The sequence below is a fragment of the Colossoma macropomum genome, unplaced genomic scaffold (assembly GCF_904425465.1).
Source record: "Colossoma macropomum unplaced genomic scaffold, Colossoma_macropomum, whole genome shotgun sequence".
In the NCBI taxonomy this organism is placed as follows: Eukaryota; Metazoa; Chordata; class Actinopteri; order Characiformes; family Serrasalmidae; genus Colossoma; species Colossoma macropomum.
Genome location: NW_023494810.1, coordinates 32,556,028 through 32,581,008, shown reverse-complemented (window position 1 = coordinate 32,581,008; position 24,981 = coordinate 32,556,028). Strand labels below are relative to the sequence as shown.

The following is a 24,981-nucleotide window of genomic DNA, read 5'->3' as shown; positions in this document are numbered from 1 at the left end:
GATGTATTGTTTTCTTAGGAAGTCCAGTAAGAAGAGCATTACAGTGATCAACTCAGCTGTAACAAATGCATAAACAAGTTTCTCTGCATCACTCTGAGATAGAAAAGGCTAAACTCTCTTCTGTAGCAAAGACAAAAACTTTCAACAGCTTCTTGAGCAAAGAAACAGAAATTTACTGTTTTTAAATGGCAGAGTCAGTCACCTGACCTCATCCCCAACTGAGTATGCTTTTCACCTACTGAAGACAAAAATGATGGCAGAAAGACCAACAAACATGCAGTAACTGAAGGCGGTTGCAGTAAAGCCCTGGCGAAGCATCTCCATCCAAGTATTGAAAATAGTCCTTGTATTTATAATTGACTAGTAAACAATGGCTGTAATTCCTAAATAGTTAATGTAATATTTTTGTTACACCCCTTGAATTAAGCTTAGAGCTACACTTCAATCATATCTTAACTGCTTTCAAATATATTGTGGTGGTGTACAGAGGCAAAATTATAAAATAATTATGTCACAAACACTTAAATACCTGAGTGTATCTTCAACAGACCTGAGAGCTTCACCTCACCAGCAGCAGCTAAGCTAATTGGCTAATTAATCAGAATGTCTTTAAAACCTCCAAAACAGCTCACAAACGAGTCAGTCTAAGGACTAACATTGATATAAAACATGTAAGAGAGAAGGGTGTTTTATTCCTGTTTGGAGGGGTTACCTTTAACTACTTCTAACAGTGAGCATGTGAAACAGGAGCTCTGTATTTTCTTATTTACAGTACTTTGAAGTAATTAAATTAAACTAAATTAAACAACAAAATACCATCCAGGAAAAAAACAAACCAAACCTGCTGGAAAGTAAGCAACTCTGACACTTCTTCACAGTGCGCCCTCCCATTGAATGACTAGATGCTTTGGCAAGTAAGATTGCTTGATGTAAATGCATGTTATGTGTTTAAACAGACTAAAAATAATGCAAGCTCAGTTGTGGCAGTGCATGTACGTGGTCACCAGAACTGTGTGGCTGTTCTCCCTCTATGGGCTTGTGGGCGACCCATATGACTTTGTCCTGAGGGTTGGTGACCACCATGGACGTCAGTGGAGTCACAAATTGATATTTAAGAGAAAGATCCAGGGCTTCTTTCTTGGCTGCTTCTCTCTCCTTTCCCTTAAATGTCACTCTGAGACACAAATAGAGTACATTTGCACACACAATTTCACAACATAATAGTTACAAATGTATTTAGCATCTTTCATATATCAAATGCAACTTAAGTAAAACAGTATGTAAATAAAACATTAATAATAAATAAAAATAAAAATGTTATTTATTTGTTTATGGTTTTTTATTTTATTTTTATAAAATTTTATTTATTTGTTTATGGTTTTATTTATTTTCTTTAAATGTTTAATAAAAACAGTAAAAAAAAAGTAATGGTAGGTGCATAACAAACGTTTAAAAAATTGCTTGAAAACCAGCTGCTGCTGGCTTTAATAAAGTGAGATTAATAAGTGCATATTAGCTGAAGGCTGTTTCACCAGTCTTTTTGTACTTCATCCTTTCAGTGCTCAACAAATATGAATATGAAGCATTGTCAGACATTCTTAAATGTATGTGCCAGGTGATGGTCAACCGAGTCATCGCGGTAATAGCCCCCAGTGATTGTAAAAAACTAATTTACACCTATTTAAACTTGTAGTAAAAAGTTTAAAGTAAAAAGTTGTTTATTCATTGATTAATTTAATGCAAACCCCAGCAAAACAAAGGTATTTCCAAAATGTAAACATAACAGAATTTTTAATCATGTTGAGTGATATGAAATACTGTGTTAATACTTTTAGCACATTAATGTGGCTGTTGAGCTGAGCTGGTTGAATGTGTACGGTGCTGCGGGCAGATAGACAGCTTTCTGTAATATGTTACAGTGTAATATGTTACAGTGTAGATTTTAGGACGTCCTCAGACCACAGCGTCAGGTTTCAGACATCAGACAAAACAGCTTCAGGTTCAAAACACTGCGATGTCTCTCATACAGCGACATTGAGCGAAACAATGACCAAGCCTCGAACAAAAGGCATCAGGCTAAGCACTAATACTCATGTGTCAAACACATGGCCCATGGGCCAAGCCGGGTCCGTGACACAGTCCAATTGGGCCCGCAAAATTATTAAAATTTTTTATTCTTATAAGCCTGTTTCACCCTGAGATGCACTACAGTCCCCAGCATGCACTGCAGCGTAGTGTGTTCTGACCCCCTCCCCAACAACAATCTATGGGCTAGCACACAAAAAGAAAGATGCCTGGTGTCTAGTTTAAGCAGATAGGCAGTTTTTTATTTATTTATTTTTTTTTAACTACATAAAACAATTTATTTTGTTTAGAATTATTTTTGAATAAGTATTTAATGCCTGTTTTGCTGTTGTGGTTTTGGCATATTTTAAATAAACTATGGCCCGTTCTGGTCAGGGCAAAATGTAAAGTAAAAATGAAACAAAAAACACAGCTGGCCCACAGATTTGCTGAGATTTTTATGTGGCCCTTTTAGTGGTTGAGTTTGACGCCCCTGCACTAATATAATCTAAAGTTAGTTATCTAGCTAGCTTTATAACTCACCCAAGTTACTTACCCAAATTCAGCATGAAATTCTGTGTGATTACAGATGCAAATACATAGAAATTGTGCCATAAACTGTGCAGAAGTGTGTTCTCTGGACAGAATGTTTTAACTTGTTTTCTCTTAGAAAATCAACAGAACTTGTGTTTTGACCAGATGTGTTCAAACTTTTGCAGACGACTCTACAGTCCACATAAACGAAGACCTGAAAGAACAGGATCAAAAGCCGTAAAAGGTACATTTTTTGTCCTTTTTATGTTCTACTTGAGCTTGAGGACACCTTCCAGTCTTTCTGAGAACTGTAATTTTCTGGTAACACTTTATTTGTATATCCAGCTGTTAATGTTTCTTAACCTATTTTGCGTTTAACTTGCATTCTACTAGCTTAAGTTAAGACCTTACCTTAAGACCAAAACCTAACCCTCACACTGGTACTAAGCATAACTCTGGCACTAATCCTAACTCTAACACTGAGGAGAATCAACTGACTTTCAACAGACGGATAATCTATACATTGTAGATCATCCAAATTATTTGGATTATATTATTATTTGGATAGAGGCTGTCCAAATAAAGTGAGACCCATTTTCTTCATTTTCATAATTGTGAATGTGTAATTTTCCTACACTGTATTGACATCCTTTTTTGAATAGTCACTAATCAATTTTTGCACTTATACATTGAGCAGACACTTTACTGTATAGTTAAGATTGGTGAGAGAATTTCCCATTTTACGGCTCGCCCCTCCACTTAGCTCTACCCCTCCGTTTTGTGCATTCACGTCTAGGGGTAGGGTGTTCTGATTCCTGTTGAGATAAGGGTGGAGCAAGGTGTTAGGGCTACATGGGCCTCCAAAATTAGTTTTTTTCACAGGCACAAGAGACCAATGAAACCCACAAATGTGAGAGTTTTCTCAGTTAAAAATTACGATAACCATCGTAGCTGTTAATGAAGTAATGCTCTTTTTATTTGAGGGTCCCATTTCATAGAAGAACATTTCAACCGCTAGGGTAGTAACTGAGTTCCAAGGGGCAAGGTGACACTCGAAAACCAGGGCTAGGGGTAAAAATAAGAAAAGGGATTGGGCCTAAGTATGTCTAAGTTTTAGCACCTCATTTTTTTGACAGCTGTTTTTTGTCTTTTTGGCCAAGAAAACCAGCATAACAACTTTTTCTGGCTTTTTGAACGCTGGAGGTGGTGTGCCAGATAGTTAGTTGTGCTTGTGTTGTCATGTGCACATTATGTGGATGTTTCGTTGCTTCTGATTGGTCCAACTCATCAACAGGCAGTTCTTTGTTGTGTTAAATTTTCACCCACATAATTAGTTGAAAATGTAGGGTGTAATTAAAATTGCAGCTTTTGCAGTTTGTAAATTTTAATCTTTCAAATTGCGATTTTGATATAAAAAATTATTTAGCAGTGCTGCGCTACAGAATACTGTATAATAATTAAACATTAGTTTTATGCCAGAATGCAAATACCTGTTTACTGTTATTCTGTAAACAAAAACAATTCTGCACTATTTGCAAAATGAATACAAACATATATAAGTGAATATAAACATAAATAAACACACAAATGTCAAGTTTGCTTATTGTTATGGAGAAACAACCCATTTACGTTTGCCCTTACATTTTGTCCAGTCGTTTTTTTACTGTGAAGTAAGCCCAGATTAGCTGGATGTTTTCATGTTCAGGCATCCCAACGAGGTCTTTCACTGACACAGAATTCTCATATTTCACTTTATTTTTTTTCTGCAAAGAGTGAAACATTTTAAAAGACAATAAACAAAGTGTGACTGCAGTGTTGAGTTCAGAGGTCTTTAGTGGCACATTATATAAACAGAAATGGCCTTACAGAGATTGCAGCGACCTCCGTTTTGAAAGTGTCCAGGCTGTTGTCTGTGATTTGTCCTGCCACCACGATCTCTGAGCCATTGTAATAGTGGCTGAAACTGGTCTGGGTGAGATTTCCTGCTCCAGTATAATTCAACTGGACATCAGTTAAGAGAGGGGTGGCCACCTCTTCATAGAAACCCTACAAAACATGAAAATAGCACTGGAGCTCTAGGGAGCCAGCACAACTCTGGAATATCACACAATCTGGAATATAACACGACATTTTTTTGAGGTGGTGAACCGAAGTATTCATCCCACCTGTAGCTGTATGTCAACATGTGAGTCCTCATAGATCCTGTGAGCGAGTCCATTATTTTCCAGAGCCATTTCCTCCAGGAAAGTGAAGTTAACACCAGATCCAAACCCCAGACAGTACAGAGGAAACTTTCCCCCAGTGGCCTCTTTCACATTGGCCTGAATCCTCTCTTTGTTAGTTTCACCTGTGGGACGCAGAGCAGTGGAGGTTTTACTTTTCTATATGTAAAGCTGGGCAGACTGCAATATTACCAGCAATATTTCAAAAGCTTAACTGGTCAGGTGATGCTGGTCTTCTTAGGCTGCAACATTATTCTATTCAGTACAACTTACTAAACTGAATGAATGACACATTTGAAGTCAGCACCTTTAAAACGGCACTATAATGACTGAGGACGAGTGATTTAGGCAATGTGGTGTAAAGATAATCAAAGACTGTCCTTCACAGAGCATTTTTTTTCACAGAAATGCTGAATGTTTCACTCTTTTGTATGTGCAGCTGAACCATTTCTGCTTTTGGCATTTACCATGAGTTGTCATCAGAATTTGTGCAACCTGAAGTATTTCTGGGTAAATGAATGATGTACATGATGTTTATTAATTTCCTAAACAGTTATTTAAAGAATACAAGACATATATCATATTATTCTACGATACCTCCTTTATGTGAAAACGTTTTCAGTGCATCAAAATAATTTTCTTTTTGGGCATTTATGCCCTCCAAAGTCTAAAAATGTCCAGATTTGTGACTGTCCAACCATATATGCAGGTTTAATAATAGGGGTGGGAATCTTTAGGCACCTCACGATTCGTTTCGATTACGATTCAGAGGCTGCGATGCGATTATAAAACGATTATCGATGCATCTCGATGCATCTTTTTTCTCTATACATGATTTCTATCTTCCTACTGTCTGAGGACTTGGTAGTTTTAAAGCAAAGTATTTGTAATGATCCATAATGTAAATGTATTACGGATCATTACAAATACTTTGCTTTAATTATCTAAAATATCTTTTATTAATAAATCAAATGGAGGTGATGTGGCAAGTGAACTAGAAGGCTCTCATTCAGAGACGCTGCTGCCACTCATCTGCGATAAAATGCGCTGTTGCCCTGAAATAAGATCCAGAGGCAATGGTTGTCCACGCAGCGCGTTACAGCCACCCTTTTGGTCTCGTTGTAGAGAGTGGGGGGGTATTTTCGAGACTGGATGCTGAATCTCGGCTCCAAAGTGTTCAGCATAACGCGAAAGCCCTGGTTCTCAACGACCGAGAGCAGACAGCAGGTCACATAGCCCCGAGGTCTGGCCTCGCCAGTAGCGAACGAAAAAACAGATTAAGACGAACATTTGGAGGACGTATTCGCATTTATAAGCAGCGCGGTTGGTTAAATCTGCTGAGAGACTGTCTTTCTCTAAAAAGTTGCGAAAATGAACTCGCTTCTCTTTCGTATTTTCCCGTTCCACCTTAAATGGTGCAGCAGTTACATTTGGTACCTAAGGCGGAATTTAAGCTGGAAGGGGAAAATTAGAACGAGAAGCTGGCGAATGAGAAGCGACTTCAGCCTCGTAAAACAGCCGGACGCTGAGACATTTTACAAGAAACTCTTCTAGTTTTGAAGAAAAGTTTTCTGGCGGAGATGGGAGGAAAGCGGCTAAAGCTAAAGCTTAAAGCAGAGTGAAGTAAATCTGCGCTCTCGTTTATATTTTTAGCCCATACTAGGACATTAACACATACTGAGACATACTGGGCATTAAATGTTGTGGCTCCCAAGGTGGTTTGACTTCGTTGAAAGGCAAAATGGCTCTTCTTATCATTTGTGTTGTGACTCCTGACCTAACCTGGCTTTAATGCAGAGGGAGCTGGTCGGATTTCTCTCCTCCAGTAGTGTTTTTGTTATGTGCCGCCACAGACTGTCTGGGCGCTGCACTTTCCCACTTCCAGTTCCGCCTTTTGCGTTCCGTCAACATTCCGTTATAAATTTAAATATTTAGAAAATCGATTTTTGACGTTAAATGAATCGATTCAGAATTGTTCACGTCCGCATCGCGATGCATCTAAGAATGAGTTTTTCCCGCACCCCTATTTAATAACATGTTATAACAAGTAATTCAGTTATAAAAACTGTACTGTAAAGTTCTGATTCTGATTTCATCAAATGTCACACAGCACAACCAAAAACAAAAGACTTTTATTCTGACATGCTTTTAGGAAGGAGTGGGCGGTCTGTCGCATCATACAGAAGACCTCTAAAGTGAGCTTCATGCTGCAATGACAAGGTTAGTAGCCCTTTCACATATATTGAGTGAGTCATTCTTCAGCTGATTTGGTTTACCATGTCATGTGGTGTGACCAAGGAAAACCATGTAAATGTGGTTTTACTGTAACGAAAATTTAATTATTTATTTATTAAAAAATGTATAACCTAAAGTAGAGGTCTGCGTTCATGTGGGGATAACTGACATATAAATAATACCCATCAGTAAAAACAACAAAACGTAATAAAATCTTTCTAAATAGAAGTTCTAAACTGGTTTTAATTAGAATGAGCATTAAACACTCAGATGGCCACAGAAACTAAAATAAAATGGTCCCACGCAGACCTAAAGTTCAAAGACAAAGTTTTATATTGGTGTCCAACTACAAAGACTAGTTTGTCATAAGACGGCAGTCATAAATAACTTTTTGATTTTAATTTAATTTTTTCCCATTACTGTGGGGTTGTATCACCCGCCATTTTCCTGGTGGTATAATTGATGATCCTGTTTTAAAAAGAGAGTTTATACCATTATAAAAGTTGTGAATGTCAACACAGTGAATAGGTTTCCTTTTTAGTACATTTGAAACATATTTTAAGCTTTTTTAAATGTAGAATTTCTGAAATTCTCATTTTGAAATCGGCTATTTGTCATTGACTCTTATCCATTTGAAGGAGGTAAGTGATGTGGAGATGTGGCTGATTTACGTAATGTGTTCCATTCACAAAATTTTCAGCAAGCATGTCTGAGTGGTATTTCTTCCACATCTTAAAAACAGGTGTAAACTAGTATCTCAGAAGCAATTCTTTACCAAGAGCAGCAAACACAGCGGCTAGACAGAAACATGAGCCCTGAGCTTGCACTGAAACAATATTCACCAACGGAATATCACTATGGCTACATTCACGCAGCAGGTAAAAGTGGCCCAAATCCGATTTTTTTGGCTGTTCACATTACCTTTTAAATGTGATCTGTATGCGACATCAGTATGAACAAAAGAACAATGCTTCACGTAGCGTCACGTTGCTTTACATGCCTTCACATGGCGTGCCTATCCAGAGATAAACAATCATGACTTCCAAGAGTGCCAGTCGCTCCCGGAGCTTTCAGTTTCACCTTCATCTGCATCACAGGAGCCATCATGAAGCTTCACTGACTGACAGCTGTGCTCATCACCCAGAATGTGTTCGAGCTCGCCGTAAAAAGTGCACATTATTCGGCCACGGTCACTTCTTTATTTCGCATCCTCAGATTCTTTAAACTTTTCTTTCAGACTTTTTCTTGACGCTGCAGCCTCGTTCTCCTGCGGCTGCGTTCTGTCGTTTCTTTCTAAACCTCTCTGAACACGGAGCGGTTTTCTATTTTTTTGGTACAGAAGCATCAGCCTAAATGTTTATGAGATCTTGGCAGTGCGAAATGATGATGAATGTCGAGTTGGTTTGAGGTAAAAATCACATGAATTCTGATCTGGCTGTTCAGACTGAGTCGGATTGCCGCAGATTGGATACGTATCGGATTTCAGTGCCACATATGAAAGTGTTTCAAATTGGAATTGAAAATGTCAGATTCAGTGTGTTTTTGCTGTCCACATTGACGCGCAGGCACACATCTGTGTCACATATGAGGAAGAAGATTGGATTTGGGCCACTTTTACCTGCTGTGTAACGTAGCTTATGACAGCTGTCAGGACTTTTACATCATTGACCTTTTTCCCCGAATAATTGTTTTTGAATTAGTAGTTAGGAATTAATAATCTCTGCTATCTCTTCATCAGTGAACTTGTCTTTTGTCCCAGGTTTGTGGACAGCTCCACTGTTTTAGTGTTCCTTTCAAACCCCTCCTGACACGTTGCACCTGGTGAGCACAGCGCAGTTAGTAGATGCTCCAGTGAACAGTTAACAAGATCAGCTGCAGCCAATGAAAACAAAGCTTTAATTTCACACTCACTGAGAGCACACATTGTGGCCACATAACGCTTTACAGTGGATCCTCTTGTTTACGTATAACTGTATATCAGTGTTTTTGTACCTGATGTTGGATCTCCATCAGTCAGCAGGATGAGGATGGAGGCAAAGCCTTCTCGTTGGTTTGTGTTGATCAACTCCACCCCTTTCAGCACTGCAGCATTAATGTTGGTGCCTGATGGGGAAAAAGAATCTGCTATTTAAACAAATACTAACTACGAACAATGTTTGAGATAATTGAGATCCACTTTCTGCATCTTGGACACTGCCAATTGCTCCTATATTATCACTGTAGACTCTCATATATTCGAAGTAAGGTTATTATGTGTCACACAAACGAGAAACGTACAGACATGCAGTCATTGCCTTCAGAGTTTTTTTTTACCACAAGCTACATGCCACTACAAGCATGTACAAAATACGATGAGCTTTGATGTGATGTTGTGTTGATCACAGTGCAGAGCTGGCTGTCCTAATAATCTAGCAGACAACATGAATTAGAAGTAGTGTTGACATGTAATGTCCGAATAAGTATTAAAGTGTAGAGTTCACAGTGTAGAGCCGGACTTGGAGGGTTTGATCACTGGTGATGCTACAGCCGTCCATGGCCGGGAGTCCAAGAGGGCACAGTTGTCCTCACTCTCTCTGGGTGGGAAGGATGGCCCCCCCGTCTCCCCCATCACTCAGTGCGATGCTAGCCAGTGCAGGCGTCTGTTAGCTGATATAACAGAGCTGGCGGTTAGTGTTCTCCTCCGAGCGCGTTTAGCTGTCTAGTGACGTTGTGTTAGCAGCAGTTTGAAAGTGGTGGTGCTTCACAGGTCTCGGAGGAAACCTGTGCTAACTTTCACCCTGCTAGCGCTGGTAGTGTGTGTGATTGGGGGAGACCTAACTAGTGAGTGGAATTGGACACGTCTAAATTGGGAGAAAATTGAGGGGAAAAAAAAGAAAAATATTCTTCTTCAGAAAACAATGGTAACCTGTGTTCTATTTCAAATGATTATTATATTAAAGTAGCGTAATGGGATTACTTTCCAATACTTTTGGGTTACTTGTCTTTTAAAAGCTATATATATATAACTAAATAAATAAAGACAGCTTTAACTTAATACATAGACAGGAACTGAAGCTGAATGACAGATTGTATGTGCTTTATCAAAGGCATATCGGATATCATCAATGACTGACAAGCACTTGTGATGCTTTAAAGGCGATAATCGGCATGTTTGGAAGAGGAGGAGCTACTGCACATCAATTTGATGTCACTAAGCTACACGAAACTAAGGCGGGCTGTGTCGGTGCTCTGACGAGCTGTGCTACCTTATCAAAATCTTCTACTGTCGCGCCTAATTACTGGTAAATAAAACCTCTGGATAGGATATTTTGATAGACTAAAACTCCTTATTAAAAATGCTACCCGTGTTAAAACTACGAGGCTGAATTTAGTTTCTTTTTTCACATCTTCTTGTTTGAATGCTCCCGTTTCACCTTAAATGGTGCAGCAGATTTGACTAGCTATCACAAACATTAGCAAACGACAAAATACTCATCTGTCGGTTCTGTGAAACAGCAAAAATAAGTTAATGTTACTCAGCTGTTAAGCGGAAATAGAGAAACCCCCTCATACCATGCCTTTCAACCCTCCATGAGGTGGTATTCGAGAGAAGAATGTTCACAGGACAAAACGTATCAGGTTCTGAACATTTTTATTTAACGCAGGGGGCGATAGAGGTCATTTTTCGAAAACGCTATTCATTCAGGCTATAGAGAAATGGAGCTCAGACCCGGAGTTCCTAATATGGGCAAAAGAACATGGCGCCGACTACAAAATGACACGACTACAGTGGTCTGTAGTCGTTTTTTTCTGTTTACAAGAGAACGACATACAGAGAGATTTGTTAAGAAGCTGCCTGTCAGTTCTCTCTGCTATGCACTGTAGTGCTAGCTTTACCCATACACCGGCTGTTCACCTTCTACTTACATTACATTATACGTTAAGTTTAGCTTGAGTGAATGGGACCGAAAATAAATGCTGATGTGCTTTGGAACTTGCTTCAGTGTGACAGGCTGCAGTGACCTTAGAGCAGCTAGCTTTAACATTTATTTCACATTTATGGCATTTGGCAGACGCTCTTATCCAGAGCGACTTACAATTTGATCCTTTTACACAGGTAGGTGAAGGTAGTGTTAGGAGTCTTGCCCAAGGACTCTTATTGGTATAGTGTAGGGTGCTTGTCCAGGCAGGGGACTGAACCCTAGTCTACAGCATGGAAGGCAGAGGTGTTACCCACTACACTATACCAACCACACTATATCAACATCGATCTTTTAGAAGTACTGAAAGTTCTGATGCCTGTGTACGGCCAGGAATTAACATCAGAGAAAGGTAACAAATTGTGTTAAATAAAATGTACACATTAGGGCTGTTATCGACATAAAATACGAAGTTCAATAAGGCTGCCGGATATAATGATGACAGTATGAGAAGTGATGAATTCTTATTAAAATAGTGTGCCTCTGACTGGATGTGATGCAAGTATAGATCTTCATTTTGGGTGTGTGAACAGAAATCCAACAAACCTGTATTTTAAGCAAATAGCAAAATACAAAATTACAAAAGCAGAGTTTACTATTCTGCAAATAAAAAAGAAAATAAATGCTTCTTACATCAGAACTGCAAGCAGAGTTTTTGTATACTGAAAGATTGAGAAACAGTCAGCATTACCTCAACAGCTTTTTCTATGAAAGCTATAAAAAACAAATACATATATATTAATTTTTTCATAGGTACACAAGCTTGAAAAAAAAATTATTTTATGTAATTATTTATTTTTTATGTTTAGTTATTAAATGTGTGTGTTGTGACAGTCATTACTGCCTCGCACACTTAAAACAGTACTGGTTGTGAGAATAATCTTAACGTTCAATGCATTTTTACAGGCTTTTTCAGGACGGAGTGTTTGAGCTGTGCATGTATGTTCAGCATGGAGTGTATTTAGCTGTTTAGTTGAATCGTTCAATCGCAGTGCAGAGAAGCGCTCGTTAGAGTTCTAATGGTTGGTGTTGTCCGTGACGTCTCTCTGATGCTGCATGTATGAGGTAACTTGATGTGTTCTGTCATCGCTGCTCTAACAATGTGTTTATCGTGGAAACCCATATTGCAGTAAGGTAAAAAATATGATTTATTGTACAGCCATACATAATGTACCAGAGTGACTGCGCTATAACAATGGCTAGTTTTCAAATATGTAAAGCATGTAGGGGTGTGGCTTTGGGATACGCTTGCAGTTTGAAGTTTCTCCAGCAAGGAGCGCCGTTAGCATTCAAGTCACCATGAATCTTCACCAGAAGGAGTTCATGAATGCACGTTAGTAGCAACATCTAGTGAAGTGACAGGTGAAATAGTCTTTAAAAGATGATGGGAGGTCAGTATTATATGATTTAATATGTAAAAAAAATAATTAAAATGGTTAGTGTTCAAAAAAGCATATAAATTCAGAATAGAAAGAAGGTTAAAGCTGCAGCAGACCACATGTATTGGTTATTAACAATAATCACTTTTTATTTTACCCAGAAAATTTTGTGTTAATTAATTTTAGATATCTCCCAGGCCTCTTTTAATTTTTTTTTAAAGGATCTATCTCGTTCAAGATCAAATATAAAAGCTATTTTACCTCCTCGAGCTTGAATATTCCTTACAAACTTCTTTGCCTGCTCCAGGTTCTTTTCTGTGGCTTTGAGGAGTTTAGTTTTCCAGACTTTTATATTACTGTCAAAGGTGATCAGCCCAAAGTTGTCGTCACTAGCAAGATCTCCCAAAACGTTAAGCATCGCCAAACGGGTCTGTAGCGAAAAACTTCATCAGCAAATGCATTTTAGTTATATATACAGTGGCATGTTCACATTCATGAGAATTGTGCAGAATAAAACCAAAATAAAACAGTTTTGTCTGAAAAATGAAAAATGGAGGTTAAAACACAAAGTTACAAAAAAACATTGGTTCTTTTTATAGTTGCACCTGCTGCATTTTCCTGCCCTGCATGGAGCCACTTCGGCTGATGATAAAGACCACATTTTTTGGTATCCGCTGCACATCCGTTGGTGAGAAGTAGTGGACAAAGTAGCCATTTGATGTCTGCTGGGAAAGAAGGAATAAACCGGAAAAGGGCCTGAAAAAGGCATGGGTCAACTTTTCAGCTGCTTGTATTTACAATTGTATGCAAAAGTTTGAGCACCCCGGTCAAATGACATGTTTTGTTACATTCCATACAGAAAAGACACTTCTCTATACTTTAATGCACAATTACTGTTTGTTTACTGAATTTAACATATTGGGAAAAAATAAAACAAAATGTGTCGTGCAAAAGTTATGGCACACTTATATTTTATGTTTTAGTTTCTTGCAATATGTTAAACTCAATCCGTGCACTAAAATTAGCAGAAAATTGTCATATTTCAGTGTGGTCTCTGTAGGGGATGGTTTTTGGACCAGGAGTGTTCAAACCTTTGTACACCACTGTGCCTGAGACACCCACATTTTATATATAACACAAACTGTCTACTTGCAAACTGCCTTTTTGTGTGTGTGTGTGTGTGTGTGTGTATATATGTATATATATATATATGTATGTATATATATACACACACACACACACATATATACACACTGCCTTGTGTGTGTGTGTGTGTGTGTGTGTGTATATGTATATAGTACACGTGTATATATCTGCTGTCGGAACTAAACTTTGTATCTCCTTTTTGTCATTTTCAGTTTTTGACATAATTTGAAAATACCTGTTGCTCTTTACATTGTGTGCAAATTTCATGATAAACGGACCAAAAGAAATGACCCAAAATTACTTGAAAAAAGTCTGGTTCCATTGACTTTCGTTAAAAGTAAAGTAATGTTTTTTCCTTCTCCTGTAAAGTTTCCATTTTGGAGATATAAGGTTCTGTTACAACAAGTTCAGTGTTAGTTGCATTAGGTGTGAAATACAGACTCTGTATTTACTACCTGCAGTTCTCCACTGGGGTTTAGTCTCTCTACGTCATAGGTTATGATCAGATCTCCATTCAGTCCATTTTCTGCACAGCCTTCACACTTGGTCTGATGCTCCTTAGTGGGGTGAAAGTTCACCCACGCCTGAAATAAGGCATCAAATGGTTAAGACTCATCCTTTTTCCATTTAATCAGGTACGCAGCTAACATATTATATATGTAACATAATGTACACATAGATACGCATTCAATTTTATAATGTTTTGTACTATTAAATTTACAAAACATCAGAAATTGCCTTTATATTTTGTGTGAAGAGCATTGTATTGTTGACTACTGAGTAGTATACACTGAGGAGGGAAACGGGCACTTTTGTTTTGATTTTTTCCACCCGTTTTCCGTCCGGCTGTACTTGGTGCCAACCAGAGGACCACCAAGCAAACAATGTCAAAGCTTCCACCCAACTCGGAGGCGAATTACAAACTCTATCGCAACTTTTATTGCCAAGGATTTACCCCCGTCTCAGTTGTTGAGAATCAGGGCTTTCGTGCTGTGTTGCGCACTTTAGAGCCGAGATACAGCATCCCGTTTCGAAGATATTTTACTGACACAGCGCCCCCAATGCCCTTATCTTATTTCACCGTAACTGCGCATTTTATCGCAGATGAGTGGCAGCAGCGTCGCTCTCACACAAACACTAACAGCAGGCCGTGTAGGAGGAGAACAGAGTGAAGGACGCAGCACCTCCACACTTTTATTCCCTGCGGGTTCACCCAACACCACATGTGCAATATAAATGTGTGTGGGGTGAACAGAGTGAAGGCACTGAAAATGGGTTATTTTATATGTTCTTCACAGAAAATGAGCAAAGGACAAGAATCTGAGGTTGAAATAATAATAAATCAAATTTTTATCTTTTGGTAAGCATTGAAAATGAGCCCCACAGACCTGAACACCACACAAGGGGTAAATCATTTCAGATATGTTACATATTAGATGCTGATGTAAAAAGATCAGTACAGTATTACTAGAGCATATAATTCTCACCTCTTCACCAGATCATGTAGTGGTTACAGCATTGGCCAGCTCATTAGTGTTCAGCCCTCCTTTCACTTCCAAAATGGAGATACCTGAACTCTCGTGAATGTACACGTTAATCTAACAGAGACACAGGTTTAATGTGGCTCTCAGATTATTTCCAGAAAGCAGACAAACTTGATGTTCTGCAAATTTCTTTGACGTTCTTTGACATCATCATAGTGAAAACTGACTTGAAAGATTTGGAATTGGTGTTTTAAGTTTAAAACTAAATATCAGAGTTGTGCTTATTGTCTTTTGGGTTCCTTACAGTACCTTGAAATCTCGTACAGGCTGCATTGGTTGGGCATTGATGAGTAGCTCATATTTGCCAAGGCGTCGCTTTAGCAGCTCCTCATAGGTGAGTTCAAAGGTCACTTTACTGAAAGCGGCCACTGTCACTGAGGTTTTAAACTCCTCCAGAGTCCTTCCTACTGAGCTGAGACACATGAGGACACACAGCATTAGTACATTTGCTATGTATGTGCTAATTACAACCCCGTTTCCATAAAAAGTGGGATGCTGTGCAAAATGTAAATAAAAACAATATGCAGTGGTGTGCCAGTAAATAAGTGTTTATTTATAAAGGACATTTAAATGTGCTGTACAAAGGGTTACATCATAACATAACATACAAGCCCGCTTAAAACACATAAGTCAAGGGTTAACTGATAAAAGATGGGGCCAAGACGGGGGTGATATGGTCCCTCTTTTCTGTGCCTGTGAGAAGGCGAGCTGCTGCATTTTGGACTAACTGTAAACTGTAAAAGCTATTGAGGACTTACTCCTACCTGCTGTGTGTACACTGTTTCTTCGTCTCTCCGTTTGCGGTGTATCGACTCGCCTTGTGTACGATCATCAGTCTTTCCTTGAAATCAAGTCTGTTTTTGTAAACACTCATGACCACCAACAAGAGTTGATCTGCAAACATTTAAACCCTACAACACTGAAAAGATGATTCCTCATGGGTTTTTTAGTAAAGAAAATGGTTCTGTATAGAACCATGAACACTCAAAGAACCCTTAGCATGATTAAAGTGTTCTTCGCATGGTGAAAGGTTTCTTCAGGTTGATGCCAAATGTGTTGTATATGCTTCTATACGGCACCAAAAAGGGTTCTGCTATTGTTACAACCTTGACATCATAACAATAGAAGAACTGTTTCTGGTGCTGTATAGAACCCTTTTCAAAAAGGTTCTGTATAGCACCATCATCACATTCTCCATCAATATGAAGAACCCTTTCACCACGCAGGGAACCCTGTAATCATGCAGAGGGTTCTTTGATTGTTAATGGTTCTATATAAAGGCATTTTCTTTACTAAAGAACCCTTGAAGAATCGTCTTTTCTAAGTGTGTATACTTGATTGGAAAAACTACTAAACTGGCCTTTAACGACCCAGTGAAACATTTGCTGCATTATGAAATGAAATGTATGACAAAGGAGACCCTGAACTGTTGAGCAGCTGAAATCCTGTCTCAAGCAAGAACAGGAAAACATTTCACTTTCAAAACTACAGCAGTGTCTCCAGTTCCCAAATGCTTCTAGAGTGCTGTTAGAAGAACTGGAAGTCCAAGAGAGCGCAACCTGCAGTTGCTAGCCAGCGCAGGTGTCTGTTAGCTGATGTAACAGAACTGGCGGTTAGTGTTGTCCTCCAAACGTTCAGCTGTCCAGTGAAGTTGCGTTTGCTGCGGTTTGAAAATATGTAGTAGTGCTTCAAATGACAAAGCTTGTGTTTGCCTTCACTCTCCCATTGTTTGTTTGGGAGAATACTAACTAGTGAGTGGAACTGGATACGACTAAATTGGGTGGAAAAAAAAAAACAGAATAGGTGATGCAATACAGTGGTAAACATGCCCTTGTGCCAGCTTTTTTGAAACCTGTTCCTGGCAGCAAATTCAGAATGGGCATATATTTCTCCAAAAAACAATAAAATTTCTCATTTTCAACCTTTGGCTTTGTGTGTGTCGCATGTGCTTTGTTTCTATATATTTGTGTGTGTGTGTGTATATATATATATATATATATAGTCCAATAACAGGTGTCAACAATCAATAATCAGGTCACCCAGAGGGTGGATTGCTGAGAGTTCGTGGTCATGTGACTACCCAGAGGATTCTGGGAGTTGGAGTCCTGATCGGAGTGAGGAGTGTTAGTCTCTGCTACGCCAGCGAAAGGCATGACATCTTTGTACTATTTTTTATTTTAAATGATTTGCGCATCATTGCATTCTGTTTTAATTTACATTTTGCACAGCATTCCAACACTTCTGTAAACAGAGTTGTAGAAGAAATGGTAGGACGGAAGTTTTATAATAATGTTCAGGTATATTTGTAATATGAACAGATTTTATCCTCCAAGCTGCATGAATGTAAAAAGAACTATAATTTTTTTTTTGTAAATTCTTTTCTGTTGTAGTACCTGACTAATCCGGCACTTTCTCCCCGAGACACTGCCTGACTGTACTGCTGCTGAGCCTCTTCTTTCTTCTTCACAACTCCATCATATATCTTCCTCTCTATGTTCCTGAGAAAGATAATTTTACATATATCATAGAAATTTTAAGTGAAAACAATATTTATTGTTATTGTGATAAATCTTGTCACTTATGCTTTTTTGAGTACATGCTGAATATTGGAAGTACTTAAAGAACACAGATTTAGTTCTGTTTAATAGGATTTAGGGCTATTTGTATTTGTATGAGTACAAATCATTGTATTCATAGTTTTTGATCGTATATTTTTATGGCATTAATCTGGCTTCTTTTTTCTTTTCCAACTTATCAAACTTTAGAAAAACTAAATATTGTGATGCATATCATGTATTAGGAAAATGTCTCTAAGTATCGTTACATTATGTTTTTGCCATGAAATAAAATGCATTACTTATATAACATATTATTTAGTGCTTCTTTAAATACTCTACTGTATACCATATGAGCAGTATATGTCTCAGGTCACTTTTGTGTTTGTGTTTGTGTCACATTCACTCACATTCTGAATTTGCTGATGAAAGCATTCTTGGGAATCTCGACCTGGAAATGGACTTCTTTGGACTCATTGAAGCCATTTGCCACACGGCTTGTGATGACTGTTATAGCGTAGCGGCTGGTTACTGTGGAGTTTATGTGGAAGCTGTAGATGTCAGTGTCTTGTTGCTGTGATGAAAAAGAAAACAATGAAAATGTGCAAATTTAATTTTTTTTAACTACTACTTCTGTGATGTCTGGTGTCTTAGATGCTGATTTTACTGTTTCAGTTTTTGAAACATACTGCAAACTAGCACTTCCAGCAAGGATGTGGTAAAACAAAAAGCAGGTTATCATAGTAAGACGACAATTAAAGAATTAGAGTAACTGTAAATTTGAAGTATTTATTTTGATTTCTTATATAAAAGTGTTGGGCAGATTACTTAGGAAATTAAGAGTGAATACAAAAATTACATCTCTAAAAATACTAAAATATTACCAGTAACATAATATTTTAGATCACTTGGAGAGGTGTTGGGTGTTTTAAGGCAAAATGGTCCCCAAACATGTTTTTCCAGATTTTTTCTTATACCATCACCAATATACATAAACTCAGAACACACGTGTAGGTTCACTGGTGGTTTTGGATAGTAAATAAAATGGATATTTGTGTTGGAGACGTGGCGACTCCTGGTTCCTATCACGACCACTGTAAAGAGATCTGAGTCTCTACAATGAACCATTTCACACCAAACCACCCTGAATGACTTTGTTTACATCTCAACGGTAGGATTATTCTGAATTCTGAAAAAAGCTGGCGAAATTGGGGATGATGGAAGATAACAAAAACGAAAAATAATAAAAGAAAAACAATGCCTTTCAACATCAGCAAGCCTGACAGACTAAAATGACAATAATTACACAGGAAACACCTTGTTGAGTTGAAGCTGATTATTTAAATCGTTGTAAGCCTGTTAATATTAATCATGCAACAGTTAGTTCCGGCCACGCAAGCTGATTGGTTGAGAAGCGTTCAAACTGTGCTGTTATTTCGCCATAATATCACAGGTTTTTACAAACACTGTAGCACTTCGCTGTGACCAAGCGACGACTTTGACAGCTGTAGGAGACGCTCAAGCAATTTGAACGTTTTTACTTCTTACTTTGGTCAGACTCTGAAGATGAGACTACACTAAATTTCCCAAACTGTAAGTTGGTCTGTGTGGACCTGGAGAACGAACTGCCGGCTGTGCAGCGAGTGAGCAGAGTTCGTTACTCTGACGTAGCAACAAGCTGCTTGTTAAGGAACTATGATTTGGTGAAGGAACTGCGAACATTAAAACATATTAAACGCCGCGTTCACGGCCCAGTTTATTAATTTATTACTTTATTTATTTAACTTTTGTATAAAAGCAATAGAACGCTCAAGGTCGTGTGTTATCGCGTGATGTTATTTCGCGATAACACACTCCCTCTCATGTTCTATTGCTTAAGAATAAAAGGAAGAACAGAACTATTTACTCAGCAGGGAGCTGAACGACTGTTGGATCCATTGAGATTTAAATTTGAAATGAGTGACAGTGCGTGGGCTGCCACAGAGATGCTGATTCACCAGATGAGCTCAGCTTAACCAGCGTTACAGCCCTACAAACTCTGCTGAGGAAATAACCTGGTCAAAATACACACACAGTGAATGTGGGATATACTTTAACATAATAATAATAATATATTACGTTATTAATGCAATAATAAAAGAATAACATCAGAGCATAGTAATAGCTGAACCAGGCTGCACTACTACAGCTTCATGACGAGTAGCACCTGTGTGTCATTCGCGAGGGAGTCGGCTCTTTTTAGGTCAATGTTGAGAGCCGATTCGCATTGAGGAGCTGTTATTAAAACAAAGCACCTTTATTCCCAACACCTGCTTTGTTTTAGTTAGTTCTTGACTGTGTTTCCAAGTTGGCCTCGCTAGATATTCTACTTTGTGACTCCGACCTGTTTGTTGATGGTTTTGCATGCATTTTCTTCATCGGATTGTCTTGTGAGTCATGCCTCTCAAAAATGATCCAGTCTGACTGCTTATCAGCATCTTACTTTTATTATTTTTATAACAAACGTTATTCAGTTTTTGGTCATTAGAAATTCGATGAAGGTTTTGTTGAAAAAACAAATGATAGATAATATTGTTAACTTGGCTAATAATAAAAATGGACAGTGCTGTTGAACGAAGAGCTGTTAGGGAGCCAAAAGAGCCGACTCCTATTGGTGAGCTGAGCCGATTGATCCAACTCCCTGAAATAATCTAAGCAAAAAACGACCAATCATCTACATGGTCTGACCTAAACTAGCCAATCACTGTAAACTCTTTGGATAACTCCGCCTACTTTAGTCACGTTTTTACGTCACGTTTCAGAGCGCAATAGCGAGAGGGTTAGGATGACAGCGAAGTTGAGAAGCACTGAGAAATCTTGTGACTTGACTTTAAAATACCTCGATATTTGAAGGGTCCAACCTGAAAGTTGTTTAACAGATGTTACTGGAACAGGGTTAGTACTTTTATCCCCTATTGAACCTTTTAAACCCGTTAAGAGTGACCTTGTTAATGGCGCTAATGTAGTTAGCAAGCCAGCTAACTAACGTTACCCGATGGTTGTGCTTGTTTTCGGACTGGCCGTGGTGTATTAGCCTCATAGAAGTCTATCTTGTGCGGTATATTGTTCAAAAAACAGATATTTTACTTTGTAATATATATTTCTATGTAAGTGTTGGCTTGCTAAGAGAAAAAAACAATGAGATAAATGTAATTTAGGTGTGTAGCTGTCCTTTACTAAGGTAATAGCTGTTTGTAACCGCCATTTCATGTTTGCGCACATTTAGCTCAGCTTTGTCATGGTGTTCATATACTATAAATAATCTATAGTTGAAAATATATAACTACAGTGGCTCCAAAAAGTATTTTGAGACTTGTGCCATGCTTAAAAATGTATAAAGTTCATTGTGTTAGTAAAAAAAAAGTGGCATTTATTTTAAACAGACCGTTCTGATACTGATTTTCATTTTGGCAAAGTACTTCTTCGAAATGCGGATGATGAGTTTCAGATCATTATTTCTTTGGCTTGGTTTGAATTCAAAATGTCTTTATACATGTCTAAGTTCATGATCCCTTCAAAACATCATTGTAAGAAAAACAGCCCCAGATTTTGAGATCTCCTCCTCTGTGTTTTATAGAACCTGTCTTGGAGTTCTTCTCTAGCCTTTCTCCACACAAAGTCTTCTATCAGTATAATGTTCTGCTGAAAGTGTTTTTATTTATGAAACAAATATTATTTTTGTGAATTAACATAGTATAATAACCTCTTAAATGGCCAGGGCCCACCAACACGCCGAGTGTTTTATCATACACTCCTATAATCTAAGAATAGCTCAGCCAGTTTGCATTGAAGGCCCTGTAGTTACTGAATAATAAGCCTTAGTATGTAATAAGCCTGAGATAAGGGGTAAAGGTTAAAGGTTTAAAGTGTCTAAATATGTTTTGTGGCCAAATCTCCTATTTCTTATACATTGTCACACTATGACCCTGTTTTTGTTAACAGCTCTGGTTTTGGTCTTACTTGACTGTGTTCTTCTTCCAACCGTGATTTCCTTGTACATGCTACAGTAAACAAGATCGCACCGAGCTACAGGACAGAGACTGCAGACTGTAGAAATATGACCGTCAGGGACCGACTTTCCCGTTCATAACTACACTCAGTGAGGACTAACTGCAGTGAGGTAAGTCTGAAAATTGAATCCACCAGTGATTTTGAATTAGATTTACAAGGGACTGTTTAACTCAATATAATTTTGAAACTCAACATTTCACACTGTGTGCGTTAGTGAAGGTTTTTGTTTTTAAATTGTAATTAATTAAATTATTTTAAAGTAATGTACTGAGTAACAGCAAAAGCAGCACTTTGTAATATGGAGAAAATTAAAAATTGCATCCTGTACTACTAAATATATACTCTCAAATTCTAGAACTAAATTAATAATAAAATTAGATTTTTTTACTAAACTGATTCCCACATTAATATGTAACCTCTCACATTGGACATTAATAAATTACCCTTTGTTGTAAAGTTATTTTAAGCAAAATACTATTATTAGTGTTATATTTCTCATTTTAATATTTCAGCACAGTTCAGTCATTCTGTAAGATGTTAATTTCAATATTTCAGATGCAGTTTAGAATCTAATAGAGCAAACTTTAAAAATGCGTGAATAAAAAACAAATTAGAGCACACTTAATATTTTGCATGCTTGAATTTACTTCAGTTTTTTGGAAATCCATGACATGACCGGACAGGTCCTATTTAAGCTGGCGTGGAATGACCCATGATGTTTACCACATGATGAGTCTTAAAGGAAAACGATCTTTCTCTTGCTTTTTTTTTTAAATGAGAGAGTTTTAATGTAGTATGTAAACACTGTTAGCAATTTCAAAACGTACCCTTCACTCTCCAGTCCGTACGGTCAATATATGGAAATATACAACAGTCCATTTTGAATTCCTTGTTTTGTGATGTCAGAAGAACCTGCTCATTTACATGGGTCCACCTATTCAGCCTAAAGCTGTTCAGCACCAAACATGTTTACTTGTAAGGGATATGGAGAGGTTGGAAAATGTTCATGTAAAACTTAATTATGACAATTTTTGGTACATAAAACCAAACAAATGTTAAGAATGGACTTGAGAGGAAAAATAATAAAATAAAAAACTGAATAATTAGCCTGTAGTTTATGGCTTAATAATATACATTGTCAAACAAAACCAAAATAACGTAACACCAGCTTCTGTACCCTGTAATAGAAGAAAAAGACAACAGATGTTCCTTGCAGCGGGATATTAAAATGACAGAAGTCAGTAATGCTTTGGTAATGAAGTGGAATAACCTGGGCAAGCAGGTGTCAGGACATTATGGCCACATATGATCACTCCAGTACGCATTTCAACATAGAATAATTATTGTCCTTTAATTTATATTTGATGACTCTTCATTTGGCAACACTTCCTATGAATCCTGTATTTGTAATACACTATAAATGCATTTATGAGGTGTTGTATAGCATACATAACCTCATAATACCTGGCAGAAGCTTGTGTTATGTCTTCTAAATAGTTAAAATTAAATGCGCCAAACTTAGCGAAAGTATTTGACTTCATAAAGTCAGGTTCCATAACACATTGTAATATCTGTTCATAAGAAAATTGTAGATGCTAGTGTGATAATGCACTATAACAGTTTATAGAGCTTTATGAAGCATTATGACTGTCACAGTTTTTTAAAATGTCTTTTAAATGTTGAGAAGATTTCATTTCTGTACATCATACTTTAAAGAGCATTATAAGTGAAATAATTATATCTAACTGATAGTACAGGTCATACACTGTGAAAATGTTGCTGTGCTCTGTCTTCCAAATTCAGGAATTGTTTAAGGCTTAGTAAATTAGCAGAGCTAGTTTAAAGCCATAGCTTACATTAGCTGTATTCCTAAACAAGGCAGCTGTCATTTACAGTTGTTATGTAGTGACTACATAAAGCAGCTCTCTGTGCTAGCAATTTAGGCCCAGTCCCCTTTGTTATTTTTACCCCTGCCCCTTGTTTTTTTTGAGTGTCTCCTTGCCCCTTGCAACTGAGTTACAAGGGGTAGTGGTTGAAATCTTCCCTCTGAAATGGGACCCTCAAATAAAAAGAACATTACTTCATTAACAGCTACCAGCGCTGCTCTGTAGGCGACCCTGCCAGTCTGCAGTGACAGCAGAGGAGGGTAAAGTTTAGTTCCTCACTGCTGGGCTTTAGTTATATTTAGGCCATCATATGATCTTCAAAGAGGGGCAATTATTTATTATCACCCACCCCTAATTCTTCAGTGATATGAAGCTGAAGTCAGATATTCGCCAGCTTCTTGTTGAAATTTTCCCATTCCACCTTAAATGGAGCAGCACTTCTGATGCCTGAGACTCATAATGAATTGCATTTATATTCAGTGTACATTTTGTGTTGAAATAGATTTTGACAAAAGACAAAATTGTGACAAAAAATGATTTTTCCTTCTGCAAAACAAGACTGTAGACACAACAAAAACTTCATCAGATTCAGATCATAGTAGAATATCTTCTATGTTCTACTTACAAACACAAATGTGGTTTGGATTTAAAGTTCAGGATCCGCGTTTTACAATTTCTTCTAATTCAAAGGGCCATGAGTTAGAAGTAGTTTATATAAAATATAGTATGCTTCCGTTGTTACTGCAAACGGTCCTGTAATTTAATGAACAAACAGCTGATATATACCGTGACCTCTGACCTTACCTTACTGGTTGGGGCGGAGGTGACACAGATGAGTAAGAATCCAAGGGCAGTCGCTATGATTGTGGTTCGATCCATGGTGACTCCAGTAGCACTGAGGCTTTACAGATGCACACATTTAAACAGACCCTGCAGGCGTACAGTCTCTGCCATTGGTTAGTTGTGTATTTACACAGAGCGACCACAGTTTCTGTCACTGACCTCTTACAACTCTGGTGCATGAAGAGCCGGCATGAGGACTGATAAAATGCTGTTTGTTTATGACTAACAGCTCACTAGCTTACTGTGGCTAGGCATTAAATGGCACTATATTGAAAAAGTAATTTAACCGTTGAGCTGTAAACAAAATCATTCAGGATAGTTTACTGTAAAACTTTTGATTGTAGAGACTTACATTTCTTTACAGTGGTGGTGGTAGGAGCCAGGGGTCGCTATGACTACAACACAATTATAGTCATTTAGTTTACTTTAAAACTACCACCAGTGAACCTACACGAGTCTTCTGAGTTTTTTTAAATGTAATGTTGATGATGGTAAAATAGTAGAAAAATAGTGTTTAATATGACTGTTTGCTTTAATGTCAAGTGTGTAAAACTATGGTTTAGG

At 37.8% G+C, this 24,981-nt stretch overlaps 1 pseudogene; it reads right to left on the bottom strand.

Annotated features, from left to right (window-relative positions):
• The window catches only part of LOC118799417, a 41,237-nt pseudogene extending 16,706 nt beyond the window's left edge, over window positions 1-24,531 (bottom strand).
• Between the last annotated feature and the right edge of the window lie 450 nt (window positions 24,532-24,981).